At 47.1% G+C, this 23,219-nt stretch overlaps 1 protein-coding gene across 3 annotated transcripts in view; it reads left to right on the forward strand.

Moving 5' to 3' along the window:
* Positions 1-23,219, forward strand: part of GGA3 (golgi associated, gamma adaptin ear containing, ARF binding protein 3) — a 1,381,263-nt gene that overhangs the window by 360,870 nt on the left and 997,174 nt on the right. The gene's annotated exons all lie outside the window — the stretch shown is intronic.

Raw genomic sequence — 23,219 nt, forward strand, 5'->3', positions numbered from 1 at the left:
TGATAATAAAAAGGCGGTTATTATTCCCAACTATATGATAAGTTTTCCAACTGTTCGCTGGAGAACTGAATTCTTAAGATTCAGACTGACTTTATTAATAACAGCTCTAATAATGAATGTTAGAAACACCGAAAGTATGACGGTAGTTTCCTAATGACTCTATATTGTCCGAAACTTTATACCACTTAATAACAGAATGTCCATCTCTACATAACTTTAGGGTCAAAGCCTTTTTTAAATTGGTTTATAGGCTAGATCGTCTCAATACTAATGACATCTGGAGACGATTCCAGCCAGCAGGGAAACTTCATTATCAATTGGTGTTATTAGGTTTTTATACAGGATTAACTTAATTGATTTACGATAATTTGTAATTACTTGCTATGTATTTATTCATTGTTTTCATTCACATTGACGGACCACTGATGGAGTAGGCGATCAGGTGACAAGAGTGTGTGCCATCACTTCTGAACTCCCTCTGGGCTTCCAGGCAGGGGCTTCCCCAGTTAAGTGTGAAACAATGAAGGGTGTCGCTGTGACCAGCTTCTTGACCTATGAATCCTTTCTCCCTGCTGCACCTACGATAACTATCAGCTTGCTAATTACAAATCGTGGGTCCATGTTGCAACAATCTCTTCCGAACGGCATTGCATCACTCAATCGGAGGGTAACAAGATAGGAGGACATTACAGGCCACCTTTAACTCCCCCCCGCCCCTCCCGTCTACCCAGGTCTCTGAATATTCTCCCTCAGTCAACCTCAGTGTCCGGGGCCATGAATCTGCTATAATAGCCCAACCAAGTGGCTTCCAAATCTGCAGTTCCCATATGTAGTGTCAACGTGATCTTTTCCATTAGGTAGATCTGATTGGCTTTAACAGACCATTCCGAAACCCCTGGTAAATGCTCTCTTCCAATGTGTGGCTAGACAACCTCTTGCCGCAACCAGTAAAAAATTAGCCGTGTGTAGAAGGGCCCTAAAGCCTCCATCTACTGTGATGAATCTGATGGTGTCATCACTTCTTTAGTGTACTAGGCAGATGAAAGTTGCAAGTGTGTTCATATAAGAAAAACCCTCGCAGGAAGGCATACCAGACATAAGCATGCTAAACAGTGTGTAATTTACAGTACCCAAGTAAGTTCTGATAAGGATACATCAAGACTAGCAAAAGGCTGTGGAAACATTAAAGAGGAAAGAAAATCTGGCAGGAGAGTACACGAGCTATCCTAACAAAATGCAGACTAATCTCCAAGTTGTTTTGTAAATCTGTTGTGTTGATTAAGAGAAACCTAATGAACTGATATTCTTGACTATAAACTAGAGTGAAGAGAAATCCAGGGAAAGGGAACCACCCTCTGGAACAAGGAACTCTATCTTTCTGGAACTTTTTGTGTTGGAGTTACGCCTTTTCTTTTTGAACATTTGTACACTACGAAAGGCCAAAGACATTTTCCCTTTTCACCTTATCGTTGATTTTTAGAATGATGAGGACCAGAATAGTACTTTAGACACAGGACTGTCTTGCTTTGAACATTCTGACATTGACAGACCCTAAGTTTTGATTTCAGTTAGGGAAACGTCTCTTAGAGCAGTGACAGTCATTTCCCAAACCTCTTTTCTTTTGTTGATGATTTTCACTACAAACATTCATTAAGTGTCTGTGTCTCATTCATGGTTCCTCACACTACCCACTAAAGACCAAAAACTACCAATATGGGGTCAAGGTTCCTCTCAAGACCGTCCGGCTCCTTTATTCATCCCAGCACCTCCCTCCAGTACACCTGTACCTTTTCGCATGCCCACCACATGTGCCAGTACAAAGCCCCCTCCCCACAATTAGGCCAGCAATATAGGCTCACCCTTGGGAACATCTTAGCTGAACCGGATCATATTGCCATCTATGTAGCAGTTTAATTCCATGCAATCTGTATTGACAAGCTATCGGTCTTAATGGCTCTACCACACATCTTTCGCCGTAACTGGTAATCAATTTGCATTCCATATCCCTTTCCCATCTAGCGCGAAGCTCCACCGTCTCCCCCATGACAGTTTCTACTAGAGCGGGGTATAATAGAGATTAGGCTCTTGATTTCTATATGCAAATCTAGTATTTTTTCAGTTTGTGTTAATTCCTTTTCCACTAGAGGCTTCCATTTACCTGCCATCCATACACCTTTAAACTGAAAATCGACGAATACAGCCATCTTGTCAATCAGTAGAGAATCCTCCAGTTCCTGAATAGAGATAAAACTCTTTCCCACCCATAACTGGCCTACTGTAGATAGGCTGTCTTCAAACCACTTCTGGTATCTCCCGGGGTCTGGGATGTTGTCCCTCATCACTGCGGCCTAAAGATGATTCGGTGGGTATGGCCATTTAGTCACCCCTTCATACCTGGTCCCTTCCGCCAAATATTCCAGATCACTCCTAGTATGGCGTGCTCCCTAATCTGTTTTGGTAATCTGCCCCTTGGGACTAACAGCCATTCTCCAGGCCTCAGATGGAAGTTCTCTAGATAGACCCACTGTCTACTTGAGTCTTCCTGCAAGTGGGGAGAAAGTTCATTTTCAAGGCATTCAGGCGACCCATCCAGGATATGGTCTGTCGGCCCCACGTAGCCATTTCACCATACATCCTCTGCATCCTTGGTGGATAGTTGGCTTCACATAGACCTAGTGATAACCACCCCCAGGTATTGAATATCCTCCAACCGTATAGTCATCCACAGGTTCTGGAGTGCGTCTATATATCGGGCCACATCTACGGCAAACGGGAACCAGATAGATTTTAGCCTTGTTAATTTGAAACCCAGAGAGTGTCCCATACGTCTCTATCATGTCCAATGCCGCCTGAAAGGAGACCTGCTGGTTGCGTAGGTGGAACAGGACATCGTCTGCATACATTCCAAGTTTGAATTCTCTCTCCCCAACCTTTACCCCCTCCACCTGTGAATTCCCCCTCAATTTTCCGGCTAGTGGCTCTAAGAACAGTGCGAATAACAGGGGGAAAAGTGGGCAAACTCTGCAACCCAAATTCCCTGGAAAGCCTCCCATTCACTCCATCCGAGCTTCAGGGTCAGAGCATAATGCCCGAATTCCATTAAGAGTATTCTGCCCAAAACCATACCTCTGCAATACTGCATACAGGAAGGCCCAGTCTACCCTGTCGAAGGCATTTTCCACTGTCAGGGCCCCCCCTCAAACACATGCTGCGTCCATAAAATGCAGGTTCTTCCTGAGCATGTCTGCCCTCTGCCTCCCCATTATAAACCCGACCTGGTCTGAGTGAACCAAACGTGGCATCAACCCTTCGAGTCTTGACGCCAATATCCTGGTAAAAACCTTGGCCTCCACATTGAGCGAGATTGGTCTATTAGATGGGCAAAGCATTGGGTCCCTCCTCTCTTTGGGGATCACCGAAATCCAAGCATGGCAAAAGGATCTAGGCTTCCAACTTGTTACCCTGATATAATTAAACAATTTCACCAAATGAGGGGGCCCAGATCCCCTGAGAAGGCCTTGTAAAAACCCACTAACCCATCCGTTCAGGGGTTTTGCCTGCATGCTCTTCCTGAGAGATAGGGGCCTCCACCGTCTCAACTTCTTCGTGACTCAATGTAGCGAGGGACACCTCCTCCAAATACTTGCCCACAGCACCATAATCTTGCACCCCTTGCACTGCTTAAAAAACCTTCATAAAATGAGGCAAATTGGTTAACTATACCCTCAGGGGTTGAGTGGATTTTACCTTCTATATCCTTGATCCCCTCAACCCACCTTTCCGCCTTCTGTCCACAGAGACATGCTGCTAATAACCCATCCACCTTATCCCCAATTTCATAGTATTTCTCGTGTAAAAATGGTAATTTCCTCACTACTTTGCCCACCTAGAGAGACTTCAGTTCCTCCCTCTTGCGTTTATCCTCATTTATGAACCCCTTTCTGCCTCGTTTGCATAACTGTATGCTCTGTTCAATCTGGTTAATCTCCTGGTAGAGTTTCCCCCTTAGTAAGCCCTGCTCCCTTTTTTGTTTACTCCTTCCCCTGATTTGAGCCTTCTCCATGTTGCTTTAGCCACCTCCCATACTATACAAAGGTCTACCTCTCCATTATCATTAATGTACCCTGTAATGGCGTTCGTTATGAAATATCCTGTCCTTCCATAGGAAGTCATTAAACCTCCATGACGTGTCCCGCCCGTGCAACCCCTGCAAAGAATAATCCATGAACACCATATCGTGATTGGACTAACTGATAGGAACCACCTTGCAGGTCAAGGCCCCCTTCAGTAGTTCCTGTTACACACAAAAATAATCAATGTGTTTATATGTCCCATGTGGCGGTGAATAAAAGGTGCACCACGGAACCTCTGGCTGACGTTACCTCCACACATCTCTCATTCCCTGCGATTCCAAATATTTGTGAAAAGCACCACCACCCGTAACTGACGTGGAACGCCCCCATCACCTGACCCACTTCTAGCCAACATAGGGTCCGCCAAAAATATTAAAGTTTTTTTTCGTTACTACTCTTCCTTTGGTAGAAAGAGTGGGGCCACCTGTGAAAGGGGCCAGCGAAAAAGTACCCGTGGTGGTCGGGGAAATAGAGGTGCAAAAGCCGCTCAGGCAGCTGCCTCTTTACCTTCAGGCACTGCCGCAGCCGCTTCCAAACAGTCATGAGGCCATGTCCCATGGTTCACTGGTTGGGGGTAGACTGGCTCAGCATCTCGAAGAGTGGCGAGCCATTACTTCAGATGTGTGGGTTCTGGATACCATAGCCCACGGCTACTGCCTTCCCTTCCCACAGCGGCCTCACGACAATCCACAGGGGAAACTCTCTTTGAAGCTTCCAGATCCGCCCCTTGCGCAGGAAATCTTTACCCTGCTGGAGAAAGGCGCTATAGAACTAGTGCCTGTAGCGGAGAGGAACAAGGGATGATATTTCCCTTATTTTTTTATCCCAAAGAAAGACGGGGGATTGAGACCCATCCTGGACTTGCGTTGGTTGTAAAAACTTCTCAGGAAGGACAAGTTCAAGATGGTTACCCTTTCTCAAGTCCTCCAGGCCCTTCAACTGCAGGATTGGTTGGTGTCTCTGGACCTACAGGATGCTTACTTTCATGTGCCGATTCATCCCAAGCACAGAAAGTACCTGAGGTTTGCGGCTGGAGACTCGCACTTTCATTTTTGGATCCTTCCGTTCGGATTGACCTCTGCCCGAGGGTCTTCACCAAGCTCATGGTGGTGGTGGCAGCGTACCTCAGGAGAGGGAGGATTGAAGTGTACCCCTATCTGGACGACTGGCTGATCTGGGCGTGCTCTCGCGAGCAAGCATTGGATCACCTTGGTCTCACCTGTCGCTCCCTCCATAGGTTAGGCTTCTCCCTCAATTTCAAAAAGTCGCATCCGACACCTTACCAACAGCTCAAGTACATCGGGGCTGTGTTAGCCACGTCCTTGGGGAAGTGCTCGCCTCCCAAGGTGAGGGCTTATCACATTGTGCAGATGGTGGACAAGTTTCAACATGCCCAGAGTCTCCCGGCTTTCGAATTCTTAAGGTTGCTCGGCCTCATGGCATCCTGCATTTTTCTGGTGCCAGTGGCCTGGCTGAGGATGAGATCCCTGCAATGGGCCCACAAGATGCAGTAGTCGCAGTTCTCAGGCAAGTTGTTGGATCCCACTCTCGGTCTCCCAGGATCTTCTGTGGTGGGCCAACGAAGGGAATCTGATGAAGGGGGAGCCGTTTTGGAAACCATGGCCGGAGGTGACTGTAGTGACGGATGCTTCCCTCACAGGATGGGGCGCTCATGCCAACGACTTGACCGCCAGCGGTCGTTGGTCTCCATCAGAGTCCAAACTCCACATCAATCTGTTAGAGCGGAGGGTCATCAGGCTAGCCCTAAAGGCTTTCCTGCCATCTGTGCGGGGGTAAAGTGTCCTGATCATGACGGACAACACAGTGGCCATGCATTACCTCAACAAAAGAATGGGGTAGGGTCGCTCCCGTTGTGCAGAGAGGCAATGCAGCTCTGGTTCTGGGCCATCCAGCAGGGAATTTCGATCTCGGCAGTTCATCTGGCCGGAGACGAAAATGCAGCGGCGGACACTCTCAGTGCAGGCAGAGCACGATCACTCACGAGTGGGAGTTGGCTCAGGAAGTCTTTCAGGAGAACTTCACCCTTTGGGGAATCCTACAAGTGGATCTCTTTGCCACCAGTGTCAACCAGAAGTGCGAGAGATTCTGCTCAGGGGAATTTCCTCTTAGAGGAGCCTTAGGAGACGCGTTCCTAGTGGATTGGTCATTCCCGCTGCTGTACGTGTTTCCTCCAGTCCCGTCATTCCTCAAATGTTGCAGAGGTTTGGTTCCCACATGATCCTCATTGCTCCGAAATGGGCAGGAGAGCGTGGTATCGGGACCTTCTAGAAATGTCCATCTGCCCTCCACGCTGTCTTCCCTACCGAGAGGATCTGCTCTTGCGCGAAGTGGAGGGGGGATCTTGTGGGGTAGGGGGTCAGATTCTCCATCCAGAGGTCAAGACTCTCAACCTTCCTGCTTGGTATCTGAAAGGTTGAGGTATAAGGAGTGGAACCTCCCGGATGACGTGATAGAGGTGTTGCTTTCGGCCAGGCGGCCTGCAACAAAATTCCTGTACCGTTGCCATAAGTTCTGCGACTGGTGCAGAGGGCACAATGTTGATCCTTTTCAGTGCTCCATTCCTATGGTTTTGTCTTTCTTACTTTCATGGCCCACATGGGTCTTCAAGTGGGTACCATTAAGGGTTAGCTGGCGGTGCTGTCTATCTTTAAGCGCTCGTCTGAAGAATGTTCTTACTTTAAGATTCCTTCGATTTCTCAATTTCTTAAAGGACTGACTAATGTGTTCCCGCCGTCCCCTTTCAGGTGCCGGTTTGGGATTTAAATTTGGTTTTGAAATTTCTCATGCGTGCTCCGTTTGAATCTTTGCACTCTTGTCCTTTGAGCTTATTGTTCTTCAAGACTGTGTTCTTGGTTGCGGTTACTTCCGCTCGCAGAGTGAGTGAATTGCAGGCACTTTCCTCTAAGCCACCCTTTACTGTGTTCCACAACGACAGGGTGGTACTGCGGGTACGTCCTTCCTTTCTGCCTAAGGTAGTATCTGAATTTCATTTGAGTCAGAAGGTGGTCCTCCCATCTTTCTATCCTCCTCCTCATCCTCGTAAGGAAGAGGAGCGACTCCATCGTTTGGATCCTAGGAGAGCTCTGAGCTTTTACATTTCAAGGATGTCCAGTGTCAGAGTGGACAATCAACTCTTTGTAGGATATGCTGGACACCGATTGGGCCAGGCTGTTACCAAACAGACCTTGTCCAGGTGGATTATCCTCACCATTACGCAGTGTTACCGATTGACGGGTAAGGACCCTCCTGAAGGACTGCAAGCTCATTCCACTAGTGGCGTTGCTACTTCCACCGCTCTCCAGTGGGGTGTTCCTATTAGGAATATTTGAGATGCCGCTACATGCACCTCTCTCCACACCTTTCTTAAACATTACTCCCTGGATACGATCCATGGTCAGGATATGGCCTTTGGGAAGGTGGTTCTTTATTCCGTAATCTAATTGGGTACTCTACATTCTTTTCCCTCCTCCATTTACTGGTACTGCTTTGGGAGTCTGTCAAAGATGTGGAATATGTTGGAGGACACAAACAATTCAAAGAAGAAGTTACTTACCAACTGGTAACGTTCTTTCGACTGGATGTTCCTCCAACCTATTCTACATCGCCCTCCCAGCCTGCCCCTCTGGAGACTTTCCTATGCTATTGCAGCTTACGTTTCCGCAAGGCTATGTGCAGTCAAGCAGGCATAAGACTGGTGCCACACTTTCTGAGGGAAAAAACTTAAACTGAGGCTACAGGCGCCGTGCGTCCTATTTATAACATCCGGTGACGTCGCCCTCGACAGGGGCCTTCGAGGGACATCGACCCGACGTCATCGACGCAGGACGCCCTCTGCTGAAAAAGTTTCCGAAGTGCACAGCTGTGGACATTACATGTAAAAGATGTCAAAGATGTGGAATATGTTGGAGGAACATCCAGTCGAACGGACGTTACCAGTTGGTAAGTAACTTGTTCTTCTCTCTGACCTACAGTTCTCTCCTCCTTCACACGTAATGCCTCATGCCTCTCCCACTAACACTGCCTTCTCCAGCTTCCAATCCCTACTATGTGACTCATACCCCCTCACTTCCCACTGCTAACATTCACCACTAAGTCTCTGCATCTCCAACCATGGGTCACCCCATTCATACACTCTCTCCGCACAGAAATGCGTCAGCGGCTGCACAAATGGAGGCATACCCACTCGCATAAAGACCTGAAATTCTACCCCTTTGCTCTGATTTTTCTGAAATGTTCTCTTGATAGAGCGATAATGGATTTCTACTGTACCCTTATTGATTCTCACTGCAATCGTCCTTCCTGGCTACAGGGCACCCTAAGCTCACTCTCCACTCCTAAACCGATGACTATCAACCTCATCCTCAGAGCTAATGACCTACCTGAATACTTTGCTGCAATAATTTCCAAAATTAGAGACACTCTTCTGACCTTCCTCACACTCCCTCCTCCTACATTCTACAATCTACCTACTCTACTGTCATCCTCTGCCTCTACCTCCCACTTGAGTCACACTAATACTGAGGACGTCCTATCTCTACTGATGATGGCAAACCCCTCTTATGCCCCATCAGACATGCTTGCTCCTCAGCTAGTAGAGCCTATTGCCCCTTTAGTGGCCTCTCAACTCGCTTAACTCTTCAACTTTTCTTTGGACTCGACTTTCTTTCCCTTTATTTTCAAAGCTGCCATGGTCATCCCTCTCCTAAAAAAGCAAGGGGCTGACTGAATCTACTGGCTACCTTTCACCCTGTATCCTTTCTTCAACACTACTCCAACTGCTTGAAAGGATTGTGCTCAACTGTCTTACCAATGTCTTACACATCCACAACCTTCGAGACTCCCTTATGCAGGTTTCCGCTCCTGTCACTCCACGGAAACTGCTCTAATGAATGTCTCCAATGTCCTCTCATCTGCTAAGCACTCCAGTGTATCCTCTATCCCAATTCTCATTGGTTTGTCTGCTGCCTTTGATAATGTTGATCACTCTAATCTCCTTAATGCTCTGTTTTTGGGATTCACGATCAAGCCCTTGCCTGGACTGAATCCTACCTGGCACCTCGCCAGTTCTCCATCTCCTGAACCAACAACACCTCTCATCTCACTTCTCTAACTGTTGGTGTTCCCATGAGGCTCTGTCATGGATCCTCTCCTCATTACACTCTATGCCTCTACTCTTGGGGCACTAATCTCCTTCTTTGGATTCTCGTACCAACTCTTTGCGGACAACACAGAAATCTCTTTTCATGTACTCTCTCCTCTGATCTCCCTATCATAATTTAAAACTGTCTCTCTGCCATTAAATATTGGATGGTGTTGCACTCTCTGTTAAACTCAACCAAAACAGAGGTGCTCTTCTTCTCTGCCAATAACTCTCTCTCATCTCTTCCCCTGCCTATCCAGTTCCAGCCTGACTCTTCCCTCTACTCTTCTTCAGCTAGAAACCTGGGTGTCGGCGATGACCCTTTTCACACCTTTCATCTCCACAACTGCAACGTCCCCCCGCCTAAACATCCTAAATATTAGGAAAATCAGGCACCTCCTTCTTTTCAACATCACAAAGCATCTCTCAACTACTTTTGTATACTCTAAACTGGACTGCTGTGCCAGCATTCTCCTTGGCCTCACCAACTATACTTTCTGACCTCTCGACAAGATCTTTAACTTTGCTACCAGGACTCTCTTTGAACTCTCTCACTTCACAACTACTTCCTTGTACCGTCACCAGGCTGGATGACTGACAATGCAAAACATGGCCAGAAGTTCTTCTCCTGGTTCACAGATCTATCTGCAGAAAGGCACCACAGTATCTGTCCATATTTATCCAACTCTACAAGCCACCTTGTAATCTCCAGTCTGCCTCCTTGACTACCCTTGTGGCACCTAGCCCTCACTGTGCTTCCTCTCGATGCCGCTCTTTCTCTCTTCTTGCTCCACGTGCATGTCATTCTCTTCCCCAGACATTCAAGCAACAGTCCACACCAATTTGTTTAAAACCAAACTAAAAGCCTACCTACTCTGCACGGAGTTAACCTCCTAACCTACCTCTCATCTGCCTTCAAACTAACATTTTCCCCTTCCCTGTACCCTGCCTCTGTCCCTCAATTTCTACTGCATCCACTCTAGCACCTTACCCATCATTGTCACATCCCTAACACACCTGCCCATACTGCGTTCCTGCACTTAAAAATATCTTAATGTTGGTTATCCTTAATATATGTATATCCACCCATGTTTTGTCCCCAATGACTGATCCATTTATTCCCCACCTCCCCAAAACCAGGTCAGAATGTCACTCAAACTCAACCCACACTAAGAAGCTCACTGCTTCCTGTCAAATCTTATTTCATATCTATTGAAAAGATCATTGTTACTCCCTGTATATATAAATAAAGACATTTTAAAAAAAATATACATATTCTCTTAAATGTTACCAATTATATTGTAATATTTCAAGCATTCCTAGCATTCTGTTTTGCGGGTTTTTATATGCATTTCCTTTCTGATTATTTCCTTTACTCTTATTTTCTTCCTTTTCTTATATTTTGAAGTGTAAAGGTTAAATAAACTAATGCACATTAGCACCCTGGAAAGTGAAGCTCAGAACACAGGCTGTATTCACTAGTGTAAGCACACGTTCCTTCAGCCACTTTGCTTCCCTGCTCCTTCTTTCCTTCACTGCTCCCCCCACATCTCTTAGCACCAATTTAGATTCCTGCGCCGTAGTTTCTGACGTTAGTTTCCATGTTGATGACTTCACAGTCATCAACATAGATAACAGGTATAAGAAATTACGGCTGCACCTCAAGGTAACGTTTTTTTTCTTTAACACCTTTATATTGGTAATGCCAATATATACCGTGGTGGAGCGCTGGCCCTGCTGGTAACGGCACCACCGCCCGCATTAAGGGACCATTGTTTCAGTTTTAGGTTCGGCCTGTAGGCAGCTGGAAATTACCGTCGGGGTCAGCCCACCGCTTCGTTATATATCGTCTCAATAAAAAAAAGGAAAAAAAAGGTCTGGTGTACTGGTTCAATCAGGCTCTGATTTGATTCTTGTGGCCATTTGGCATAACATGTATGATCCTAATAGGGACTACACCTTCGGCTCTTTTTGTCTGCAAAACCTATATGCATCTTGATTATTTCCTGGTCTCTGAGTCACTTAAAAATGTGGTCCCTCTGTTGAATAAAGCCCTGATGTCAGTCTTGGATAATTTGCTGGTCGCTATTACTGTAGTGTTCGATTCTCTGGTGGGGGCAGTTCAGCAATGGAGGCTGAATGGTTCCTTGCTCAATAATCCTGTTATTATGTAATCTTTATCAAATCACTTGGCCACATACTTTGCGGAAAACAATAATGATCTAGTCTCTCTCCGTACTGCAGTATCCACCGTGTGCTAGTGTCAATGTAAGGAATCCACACGAGTCAATGTGTTGGAGAACAGGAAGCTGACGCCACAGGCTAGGAATAGACAGCAGGGCCCAGCATGGAAGGCTGAGGTCAGCTGGAGGCAGGAAAGCATGCAAAAGGTAGGTAGGATCCAGAGGTAGTTGGTGAAGGTAGGTAGGGAAACAGCCAGGACTACTCCGGAGCACTGGGGGAGAGTTCTGGTGAGTCTTCAATCTTGCTGCAAGGGAACTGAGTAATTATGAACCTATTTCGAATGGATTGTGTCCTCCCACATATTTCTCATCTTTGATATTCAATATCCAGCTTCAGCTGCTTTGGAAATTGTTTTCGGCAGAGGGTGATGTGCGTCGATGTAGTCGACTCAATGTCCCTCGAGGGCCTCCGTCTCGAGGATGATGTCATCAAAGGCATATATAGCACGCTCAGCACCCGTTGGCTTCAGCTCCGTCTTTCCACGAATGCTATTGCTTCGAGAAATACGGCGCGCTTCATTACTTCATACACGTGTATGTCTTCTTCGTCGACACCGACTACCTTGAAGACCGGGTTCAAGAAGTGTCGATTGTGAATCAAAAATGTTGTTGACCAATCCACACCGTATATGTCTATGGTGTCTCGGGGTGGAGCACAAGACCTCGGCATGCTCCAAGTGCCAGTCGATAACCAGAAATGCCCTGAATAGCGAAAAGGGAAATTGGCGGTAGGTCAAAACCCCAAATCTACTCCAACCAAAAAACCTTCAACCGACAAGTCGAGAGGCAAATCTCCTTGGAGGAAGAAAGTTAAAAGATCGAGATCGAGGAGTGGCTCCCACAACTCCTCAGCGTCGTCGAAGAAGTCTAAAAAGAGGCACCATAGGTGGCCTTCTTCGACTTCGTCGGACACTTCACTCGAGAGGGTATCTTGTCCCACAAAAAATCCACTCCTGTCGAAAGGGAAGCATTTGGAGCAGAAATGCTGAAAATATTTGAAAAGCAGCAACTCACGGCAAGCCATGCTCCTACCGCACTTTCCAAAGAAGCCAGTAAGGAAAGGGCTCAACCTAAATCCCGCGTGCCCGGGACGAAGGCCTGATCCTCAACGAGAGCCCGTCAAGGCCTCGATGTGATGACAAGTCATTGAAGGATCCATCGAGCCGGAAACATAAGCACAAGTCGAGGTTATCCACACCATCGACGTCATCGATTTCGGCTGCGCCTTCGACGCCAGCCAAGCCCCCGTCATAGGTGTCACTTTCTACGCCAGCTGCGCCATTGATGGCGGCTACGCCCTCGACACCAGCTGTACCGTCGACGCTGAGCACTCCATCTAAACCTATGGTGCCATTGAAAAAAGTTTTGACTACACCTCGAGCGTCGAATCCACTATTTATCAAACCCTTGACGACAGAAAAAACATATGTTTCTTTACCAAGGAAAGAATATTTTAAGTCCCTTACATCAATATATGAGGAGAATGAACCCTCAGACAACAATGCCCCCTTTGGTCTCCAATTTGGCACGCCAAATGTGCCTGAAAGTTTCATTTCTGAGGAATCAAGGTTGAATGACCTTTATGATAACCTACAGAAAGCCAGTGGTGTGGACACCTCACCTGAGTTAGATTTCGGAAGACAGAGGCTGGGGAACATGCTGATGCCTCACATAGACAGTTAATGTCCAAGTGGTGGAATATATGGAATGGAGTAGGCCTCTGTTACCGTTTGAGCAGGATGATCCGATGGACATCCTGGATAAGGGTCCACAGACAGACCCTATATTACCTTTCCATATTGCTCTCCAAAAAAGGGTGGCAGCGAATTGGGAAACGCCAGAAACCAATCCGACTGTGAATAAAAATCTGACTAAGAAATACTGCCCTTCCAGAAGTGACCATGTCTATCTGTCTAAACACCCCACTCCAGAGAGGCTGGTGGTACAGGCAGCTACCACAACTTCTAAGCAAGCAGCTTACTCTACCATCCCTCCACATAGGGACAACAAAAGAGTAGATGGATGGGCAAGGAAAGTATTTTCTCCAGGGTTTATGGTGCTCAAATCAGCTAACTCCACATGTGCACTTGCAAAATTTTCATTCACTCTATGGGTCTGCGTTTCCATGGCGGCAAAGCACATTCCCAAGGGGGTTCTTGGCCATGATTAGAGACGGCAAAGAAGCCATGTGTGAGTCTCTTCAGTCCGGTCTGGATTCTGCTGACTGCATCAGCAGAGCCATGGCTACTAGCACCGTTATACGCAGATTTGCATGGTTGAGGAAGTTGGGTTTTGCATTGGATGTGCAATCCAGACTCCTCAACATGCCCTTTGACAGGTCTCACCTTTTTGGCAACATGGCTGACAAGAGCCTTGAGAAGTTGCAGACCTCTAAGGCGGCAGCCAAATCTTTAAGTGATGCACCTATATGCAGCCTCAGCCTTTTCTCCCTAGTGGATAGACTTGGAGGGGTAGATATTTTCGCTGCTACTCCTCAGTTGGAAGAGCGAGAGGAATGGCTGGTCAAAGAAGCCAAAGAAAGTTCCCTTGTGGTGGACGAGGGAGAGGTGCAAAGCCAGCCCAAGCATCTGCCACTGCATCAGCTGCCTCAAAACCTCTCTGAGGCTTGAGTCACAGTTCACCAGTGGGGCCCAGACTGTCTCAGCATCTAGAAGAAGGGCAAGACCCTACTTTGGATGCTTGGGCATTGGAAACCATAGCCCACAGGTACGTACTTCCATTTGTACAGAGACCTCAGAGCAATCCACCGGAGAGCAACTCTTTAAGTATTCCAGATCCGCTCCTTGTGCAGGAGATTTTAAACCCTGCTAGAGAAAGGCGCTATATAGAGCCGGTGCCTGTAGCGGAGAGCAACAAGGGATGGTGTTCTCCATAAAAAAGGACAGAAGACTGAGACCCATCATGGACTTAAGATACTTGAACAAGTTCCTCCGAAAGGACAAGTTGAAGATGGTGACACTTTCTCAGATCCTTCAGGCCCTCCAACTCCAGGATTGGATGGTGTCATTGGACCTTCAGGATGCTTATTTTCATGTGCCAATCCATCTCAAGCACAGAAAATACCTGAGGTTCGCAGTTGGCGATTCTGGTTATCAATTTAGAGTGCTGCCATTTGGGCTAATCTCCGCCCCACGGGATTTCCCTAAAATGATGGCGGTGGTGGCATGAAGTCTCAGGAGAGGGGGGGATACACGTCTACCCTTACCTGGACGATTGGGATCAGGGCGCATTCTCCCAAACAAGTCAGGGATCATCTCAACATCACCTGCCACTCTCTTCACAGACTAGGCTTCTCCCTCAATTACAAGAAGTCCCATATGACACCTTCTCGAAAGCTCCAGTTCATCAGAGCTGTACTGGATACAGGCCACAGGCCTGGCTGAGAATGGGATCCCTTCAATGTGCTCTCAAAACTCAATGGTCCCAGTTCTCAGGAAAGATGTCGGACCTACTTCAGCTTCCAACCATGATCGCACAGGATCTTCTGTTGTTGGCCTGCAACGACAACATTCTGAAGGGAGAACCTTCGGTCTCATTGGCGTAAAAACTACATATCAATCCTTTGGAGCTGAGGGAAATCAGACTAGCACTGAAGGCCTTCCTGCACTCTGTGCAGGGGAGGAATGTCCTGATAATGACGGAGAATACACTGGCCATGTACTACCTCATCAAAGTGGAGGTGTAGGGTCACTACCACTGTACGGCGAGGCAATGCGGTTCTGGTCCTGGGCAATTCAAGAAGGAATCTCTCTATCAGCAGTTCACCTAGCCGGTGAAGAGAACACGGCGGCGGACACTCTGAGCAGGCAGAGCACAGTGTCCCACGAGTGGGAGCTAGCTAAAAGAAAGTCCTTCAAGAGATTTTCATCCTTTGGGGAACCCTTCTAGACCTGTTTGCGACCAATGTCAACCGGAAGTGCGAACCATACTGCTCCAGGGAATTTCCCCCAAGAGGAGCTCTAGGAGATGCGTTTGTGGTGGACTGGGAGTTTCCACTCCTATACGCGTTTCCTCCAGTCACTGTCATTGCTCACATGATCCTAGTTGCCCCGGATTGGGCCAGGAGGCCAATGTACCCGTACCTTCTGGACATGTCCATCTGTCCTCCAATATGTCTTCCACTAAGAGAGGACCGTCTCTCGTGAGAGGAGGGCCAGGTTCTCCATCCAGAGGTCAAAACACTCAGCCTTCACGCATGGTTTCTGAGATTTTGAGATACAAGGATTGGGAGGGACCTCCCGGATGACGTAATGGATATTTTGCTTTTGGCCAGAAGGCCAGCACAAAGTCTTTGTACTGTTGCCGTTGGAACAAATTCTTCAACTGGTGCAGGCACAAGAATGTAGACCCTTTTCTGTGCAAAACACCTGAGGTGTTATCTGGGGCTCCAGGTTGTAACTATTAAGGGCTATTTGGCGCCGCTATCCATCTCTAAGTGATAGTTTGAAAAATGTTCATATTTCAAGATTCCACTGGTGGCACAATTTCTAAAGGGGATCGATCACCAATGTGTCTCCCCCACACATCTCCTTTCCAGGTTCCAATTTGGGACTGTAAATTGGTACTAAAATGTCTAATGCGTGCACCCTTTGAACCTTTACACTCATTTCCATTAAGGTTGTTAACTTTTAAAACCATTCTCTTGGTAGCTCTAACTTTAGCCTGTACAGTGACTGAATTGCAGGCACTTTCATCCAAGCCACCCTTTATTATCTTCCGTAAGGATAGGGTTGTTCTGAGGGTTAAGCCTTCATTCTTACCCACAATCGTTTCTGATTTTCAAGTAGGGCAGAAAATTGTTTTACCTTCTTTCTATCCCCCACCTCATCATGGTAAAGAGGAGGAGAGATTACACATGTTGGACCCTCATAGGTCTCTGAGATTTTATATATCTAGGCTGACAAAGTTTTGCATCGATTATCAGCTTTTCATTGTCTATACAGGCACAAACTGGGTCAGGCTGTTACGAAGTAGACCATATCCAGGTGGATCATTCTGGCAATTCTACAATGTTAGATTGGCGGGCAAGGATCCTCCTGTAGGATTAAGAGCCCATTACACCAGGGGCATGGCTACCTCTAAAGCCCTTCAAAGGGGTGTACCGATAAAAAGTATTAGTGAGGCAGTAATGTGGTGTACTATTCACACATTCACAAACATTACTGCCTGGACTCTTCCCTCAGTCAGGATGGGAGCTTTGGAAAAGCTGTCCTGCATTCTGTTCATGAAAACTTTTAAAAAACTACAATTCTTTCTCCCTCCACCAAATCTAATACTGCTTTGGGAGTCTTTCAAAAATGAGGAATACGTGAAACGACACAATCCATTCGAAGAACAAGTTACTTACTCCTGGTAATGTTTTTTCTTCTGGATGTTCCTCCCACATATTCCTCATCGGCCTTCCAACCTCCCCCACAGTAGGATTTGCCATGCTATTAAAGCTTTCGCTCCTTCATACTTGAGTATGGTCATTCCCGTGGTTATGCAGGTATTTCTACTGTAAGAAAAAATGGAACTGAAGCCAACGGGTGCTGCGTGTGCCTTATATGCCTTCGATGACATCATCCTCGAGACGGAGGCCCTCACGGGACATTGAGTCGACGGCATCGATGCACACCGCCCTCTGCCGAAAGGTTTTCCTGAAGCTGGATATCGAATATCAAAGATGAGGAATACGTGGGAGGAACATCCAGTCGAAAGAACATTGCCAGGGATAAGTAACTTGTTCTTCTAAACTGCTGTTCATAGGAAAGTCATTTGAATGCACAGTCTATAAATAATGTGCAGCCTATTTGTAATTCATTCATTTTATTTTGCCATTTGTATAACATCTTTCACCATAATTATGGTCCCAAATCGTTGTTTGGTTGAATGCCCTCGGAGGGACTGGATTCCAAATTTGGGAGGTGCTGTTATGCTTGTGTGCATTTCGGCCATTACAGTTAAGTGCGGGTGGCCAAGACCCAACTAGTCACCCATGTCTGAATAGCGTGTGGATACACGCAGCGGAGGTAAACTATGATCTTAACAGGGTGTCTTGTGTTGAAGGAGATAGAGAATTATGTGGGAAGCTACATTTCAAATTTTTGTCGTTAAAGGTAGCTTCATTCTTATGGCAGAGGTGTGCAATAGTGTATGTGTTATATGCAAGGGCAGGGTGTGTGAAATGAGCCTGTGCCTTCCGCTAAGTTACAAAGGTGTGGGGTGCGAGGAGAAAAATGGGTTAGCTGTACAACAGTGTTTACATCCTGGGTTCTATCTATGTACAAAGAGAAGTACTACTTATTACGTAGATAAAAAAAATGGGAACAGGGCCTAAAATGCATAGATCAGAAATTGAGTGATTGAGTTTTGAAAAACGTATGCAATGTGTTGCTGCCTTACACGATTAGGCTGAATGCAGAAAATGGATTCCTTACACAATCCAGCTAAATTCATGTAGCTATATGTTCAGTAATGAGTAGAGGGGTTTTACTTGAGTACAGTAATGGCTGTACCCCCCACCCATACCACATTTAACTTATCCCTCGCTGTCGGTTGTCTGCGTCACGCGTCCCAGGCAAACACCAAGTGGAGCTGCTCTTTGCGTCTGTTCCTTAACCGATGGCTGCGCTGGGAGGGCCAGTCAAGAAAGGTGTTTCCTGGTCATATGGACACAGGCCAATCAGAGGGAGTGAAAACCAGACAGGGGCCTATTGATTACTAACAGCAAGCAAGGGAAAACCAATGACAAAGGACAGGCACCCCTGACTCCCTCAGCTAATTGCTATCAAGATGGGAGGAGAGAGGAAACACGAACCGAAACAAACAAAGGACATCGCCCCCAATAGCATTCCTCTCTGAAAGTTGAACCAGCACAAAATCCCACTATAAACACAGACAAACCGCCCCACCCAACTCCCCCCTTCCCCCAACCCCCAAAAGATCCCAAACAGGCTGAACATTATATTAAGGGCATCTATTTATATGTACTGCATATATAGTGCATGTCTTTAATAGCACTCATAAAATGTCCATCTTGTTTTTTTTTAAATTGTCACTGTTCTGTCCCTCCAGCCAATCCTAACTGACCCTGGGTGTATATTCACCCCAGGAAACGCTGGTGGGCTGCCTATTTAGAGTGAAGGATAGAGGAGAAAACACCAACCCTGTCTAAACATAGACACATTTTTCTACCAATTATGGGTATAAGGTTGAAAATGTGGAAAAGATTTCAATTAAAAGAAGTCTTGCTCACACAAAGTTGCACATTGCAACTTTGTTTGAGGAAGGACTTTTATAACAATCCAGATGAAAAAAAAAACGCAAGCTGAATTTAAAACATGCTGCCTGCCTCTTTTCATATTGAGTACCAAGACACTACCTACTCACTTGCCCCCTACTACCCTCCCCCAAAGACACAAACCCAAACTCACCCTCTGGACCACAGAATTCCCCAGGCACCAAAACATGCAATCTACAACTACATCTCCTACAAAAGACAGACGCATCCTTCCTCCTAAATACTTTCTCACTGCAGTCAAAGCACTAGTTCTGTCCTATGGCAATGCTCTGCTCACTGGACTACCACAGCAGCACCCTGGCCCAGATGCAAGCCATACAAAATGCAGCAGCAGGACTCATCCTCCACCTACCAAAACACATTCAGACATCCACACATCACCCCATCTTCACTGGCTTCCTGTACCACAAAGAAATGCCTTCAAAGTACTCTGCATGGTTATCAAAGCCATCCACCACAATACCATCTTACCTTCATGACAAACTCAAACCCATCACCCACACAAACACCAGACAAGCAAGCCAACATCTCCTACAGATTCCATTCTTCAAAGTAACATGCACACACATGCATGCATTTACCCACTGAGCACCCTACCTCTTCACATCTGCACTGCACTCCATCAGCACTTTCAGAAAGAGCCTCAAAACATACTTGTTGCCTTGCACATAGCCCACTTCTCCAACTCCCCTGCTACCACTTGTCTATCATAAAAACATTTTGTAACTTCCGTTTCACCTCCCACCTTTGAAACCTTTAAACCCTGTAAGGCGCTCCAAGATCCTCTGGGTAGGGCAGCGCTGAACAAAAATTTGAATAAAATAAATAAGTCAATTTTGTGAAACATGATCGAGTTCATGAGAGGCCTACCTATCACACTTTGTATGCTGGTACCAATACCCTAAACACAACCCTTATTAAGGAATGTGTCAGGATTGTTACAAATGAGTGAGATCGTATATGATGGTGATGTCATTTGTGAGGTCATTTGTAAGATGTGCACATCTGAGCAGTGGATGGTGGTGGCACGAGTTATGGTTGCATAGTTTACCCGGGGGGCAAATATTGAAGGAGCAAGCTACTAGCCAGCCATAAAAGTCATTAGCTGCATCAGTTCTATACATGCTCACAGGACACCATTTCATACTCGCCAAGAGTTGAATATCACTAGCCAATAGCTAGTGGCGAGTGCAAATTTTCCAGCCTGGCTTACCATAACTGGCTAATTTCTTCGGTTTTCCGATTTTGCGCCGTATCCATAACGTCCCTTTAACAAAATGTTTTCACTGAACTTAAACAGTTTTTATACTTAGTTTTGTGGTGTTCCAGCACTATAAGAAAGTTCTCAATAATTTCACTCAACACCTTTAACACACATTTTTCTGTAGTGCAAATTGACGTGTGTCACTTTGAGCAGCACGTGTTGGGGATGCAAGTAATATGTGAATTTGCCTAGGAAATGAGGCTCAACGATGACGCCGGCCCCACCTAGACACCCGCAATAGCCACTGGACCTAGCCTGGTGCAATTCCCACTATGCCATAATGGCACTGCGGCCCACTGTCCACGGCTTGTGGCCATGGTCTGTGTGGCATGGAGTTCAGAGATGTTGCTGGACCGCCAAACAACCCACAGTAAACATTTTCATGGGCTGTAGTCTGCCTCTATGAACACTATTCCTCAATGGGGCTGTGGGCCACTGTTCATGGCTTGGGGCCATGTCCCCTGGCCCCAACCACGGGGCCTGATCTTAAGCCTTGTTAGCCATCTCAGAGTAGACCTTGGGCATTTTGGCAGGCCAGGACCAGTGACCACTTTAATCCGATAGCCCATCCCCTGGTGGCTGTGGCCAGTGGCCGCACTTTCCAGGGCTTTGCTGACAGTCTGGCCACTGGGACCAAAGTTATAACTATTTCTTTTGTACTTAAATTTTGGCACTTTCCAAAAAATTACACAGAACAGATTAACACCAGATTTCCAAAAGAACCCGTTCGGTACCTGCCCAAAGTTTGCAACTATCACAGCAATGTCCCCGAACATCTGAGAGGTTTGGACATTGAAGAAGAAAAGCAACCTGTTCTCTGGTTTTTTCCCAGACATATTCCACTCCATCCTCACCACCCAGAGGTTTCTGCATTTATAAGACATGCATAATGAAGCCGTACAGTGAAGGCAGTCTGCAAAGGCTGCGCTCCCTCTCTGCAGCTCTCCGCTGCTTGGCGCTGCCGTCCACTGGAAACAGCCACAAGACGGAAGGTAAGGCACCCACTGCCTCCCATACCCACTTCCCACCCAACGCGTGTACTCGCAGTGTAACCCGGCGTAATGCACTGCTCGGGTACCGCAGCAATATGCATAAGTTCCACTCCTCCCACTGCTACCCACCCAGCCTCGCCACACGGAATGCGCATATTGGCATAAGATTTGTGCACTGGTGCCGCCTCCATCTACACACGCCGGCTCATATATCCAGGATGCCGCCACAGACCACTGCCCTTTCACGCAAATGTACTCAAAGTCCTGTGCTTCCCATTGCTGACGCTCAGACTATGATGGGCCCTGCTGCCCTTGTTGCCCCATTTGCATTGCCTATGAATGTTGCTGCCTGCTTATATGATGATGGGCCCTGCTGCCCTTGTTGCCCCAACTGCATTGCCTATGAATGTTGCTGCTGATATGATGATGGGCCCTACTGCCCTTGTTGTCCCAACTGCATTGCCTATGTATGTTGCTGCTGATATGATGATGGGCCCTGCTCCCCTTGTTGCCCCAACTGCATTGCCTATGAATGTTGCTGCTGATATGATGATGGGCCCTGCTGCCCTTGTTGCCCCAACTGCACTGCCTATGGATGTTTCTGTTGATATGATGATGGGCCCTGCTGCTCTTGTTGCCCCAACTGCATTGCCTATGAATGTTGCTGCTGATATGATGATGGGCCCTGCTGCCCTTGCTATCCCAACTGCATTGCCTATGAATGTTGCTGCTGATATGATGATGGGCCCTGTGTAACGCTCACCTGACTCCCACGGAGCGCTGGCCTGGTTCGTGCTGCTGTGACCTCTTCTAAGGTGATGCGCAGGGTTCCGAAGACGGACTGGACCGGGCCCCCAAATCTGGCTTGTCTGGCTCGCAGAAGTATCCTTCTTAGGGTCTGGAAGGAGAGCTCTCCATCCTGCTTCTGATGCAGGGGCGCGTTGGTATCCAGTTACTTCACTGGATTTTCGGATTGGTGAGAACCAAACTTGCTTGGCTGCCAGGTAAGTTTTTTGATAAGAGGTTCCCCTTGTGTCCATGCATTAATGTACTAATGCTAGTGTCTTTTTCCCCATAGGGCCCGGGGTACGGAATGCCGGGGAACAGGCACCGACCCGAGATGAGAGGTGAAATCCTTGTAGAAATCAGGTAAGTCTTTAATGAGCGTTTTTTTGGTAATGTCTTTTAATTCGCTCATTAACGCTAATGTCTCTTTTTTCCCCTTAGGGGCCGGGGTCCGGAAATGCCAGGATGCTGCGCGGACCCGAAATGAAGAGGGAATGAATCAACAGGTAAGTCTTAACATGGAGATTTAACTTTCCTTATTCCCTTCTCTCTCTCACCTTTTGTTCTGGTCTTTTTCTCCCTAGGCGCTGGGGCGTGACTGCGAATCCGGATGATCGCTGCTGAACATGGAGGCGCCCTGTAAAGGTGAGTGGAATGCGGCGCTGCAGCGATCGACGAGATGAGCTTTTAAATAAAAGTCTTCCTTTTCAGGATTGTCGGCGAGATGTCTCCGGGATGCGGATTTAGCAGGTAAGGACTTTTCCTTCTTCTGTTCTCTTCTTCTCTTCCTTTGCAGGTGATCCAGGATGCTGGCAGGCGTGGCAGAAGTCAGGATGCAGGAGCAGACACGGTGAGGGTCCAGCTGCTAGATGCAGAACAACGCGAAGAACGTGTGGATATCGGGTGTGGTTTAAATAGCCTTGGAAGAAGTTCCAGGTATGTATCCTTCCTCCAATCAGGTATGTATCATCCCCCGACCACGCCCAGATGGTAAATTAGTCCCACAGGTAAAGTAGTTCCTTTCAGGTCTCAAGGAGGCCGGGATCCTGCAGCATGGTCTGCATCAGGTAAGTGCACCCAAGCACTTTCATAATGAGCCTGGCGCCATAGGCGCCAGGACACTGTCCAAAGGGCCCCTATATGGGGTTGCTGGGTCCTTCCTTGGGGACTGGATGACCGCTTTCGGGGACGCAGGGCTTGAACCGGCTCCCCGGGAGCGGGCATCATGACAGCCTGCTGCCCTTGTTGCCCCAAATGCATTGCCTATGAATCCTGCTGCTGATATGAGGATGGGCCCTACTGCCCTTGTTGCCCCAACTGCATTGCCTATGAATGTT

The sequence above is a fragment of the Ambystoma mexicanum genome, chromosome 3q (assembly GCF_040938575.1).
Source record: "Ambystoma mexicanum isolate Mex_15411 chromosome 3q, UKY_AmexF1_1, whole genome shotgun sequence".
In the NCBI taxonomy this organism is placed as follows: Eukaryota; Metazoa; Chordata; class Amphibia; order Caudata; family Ambystomatidae; genus Ambystoma; species Ambystoma mexicanum.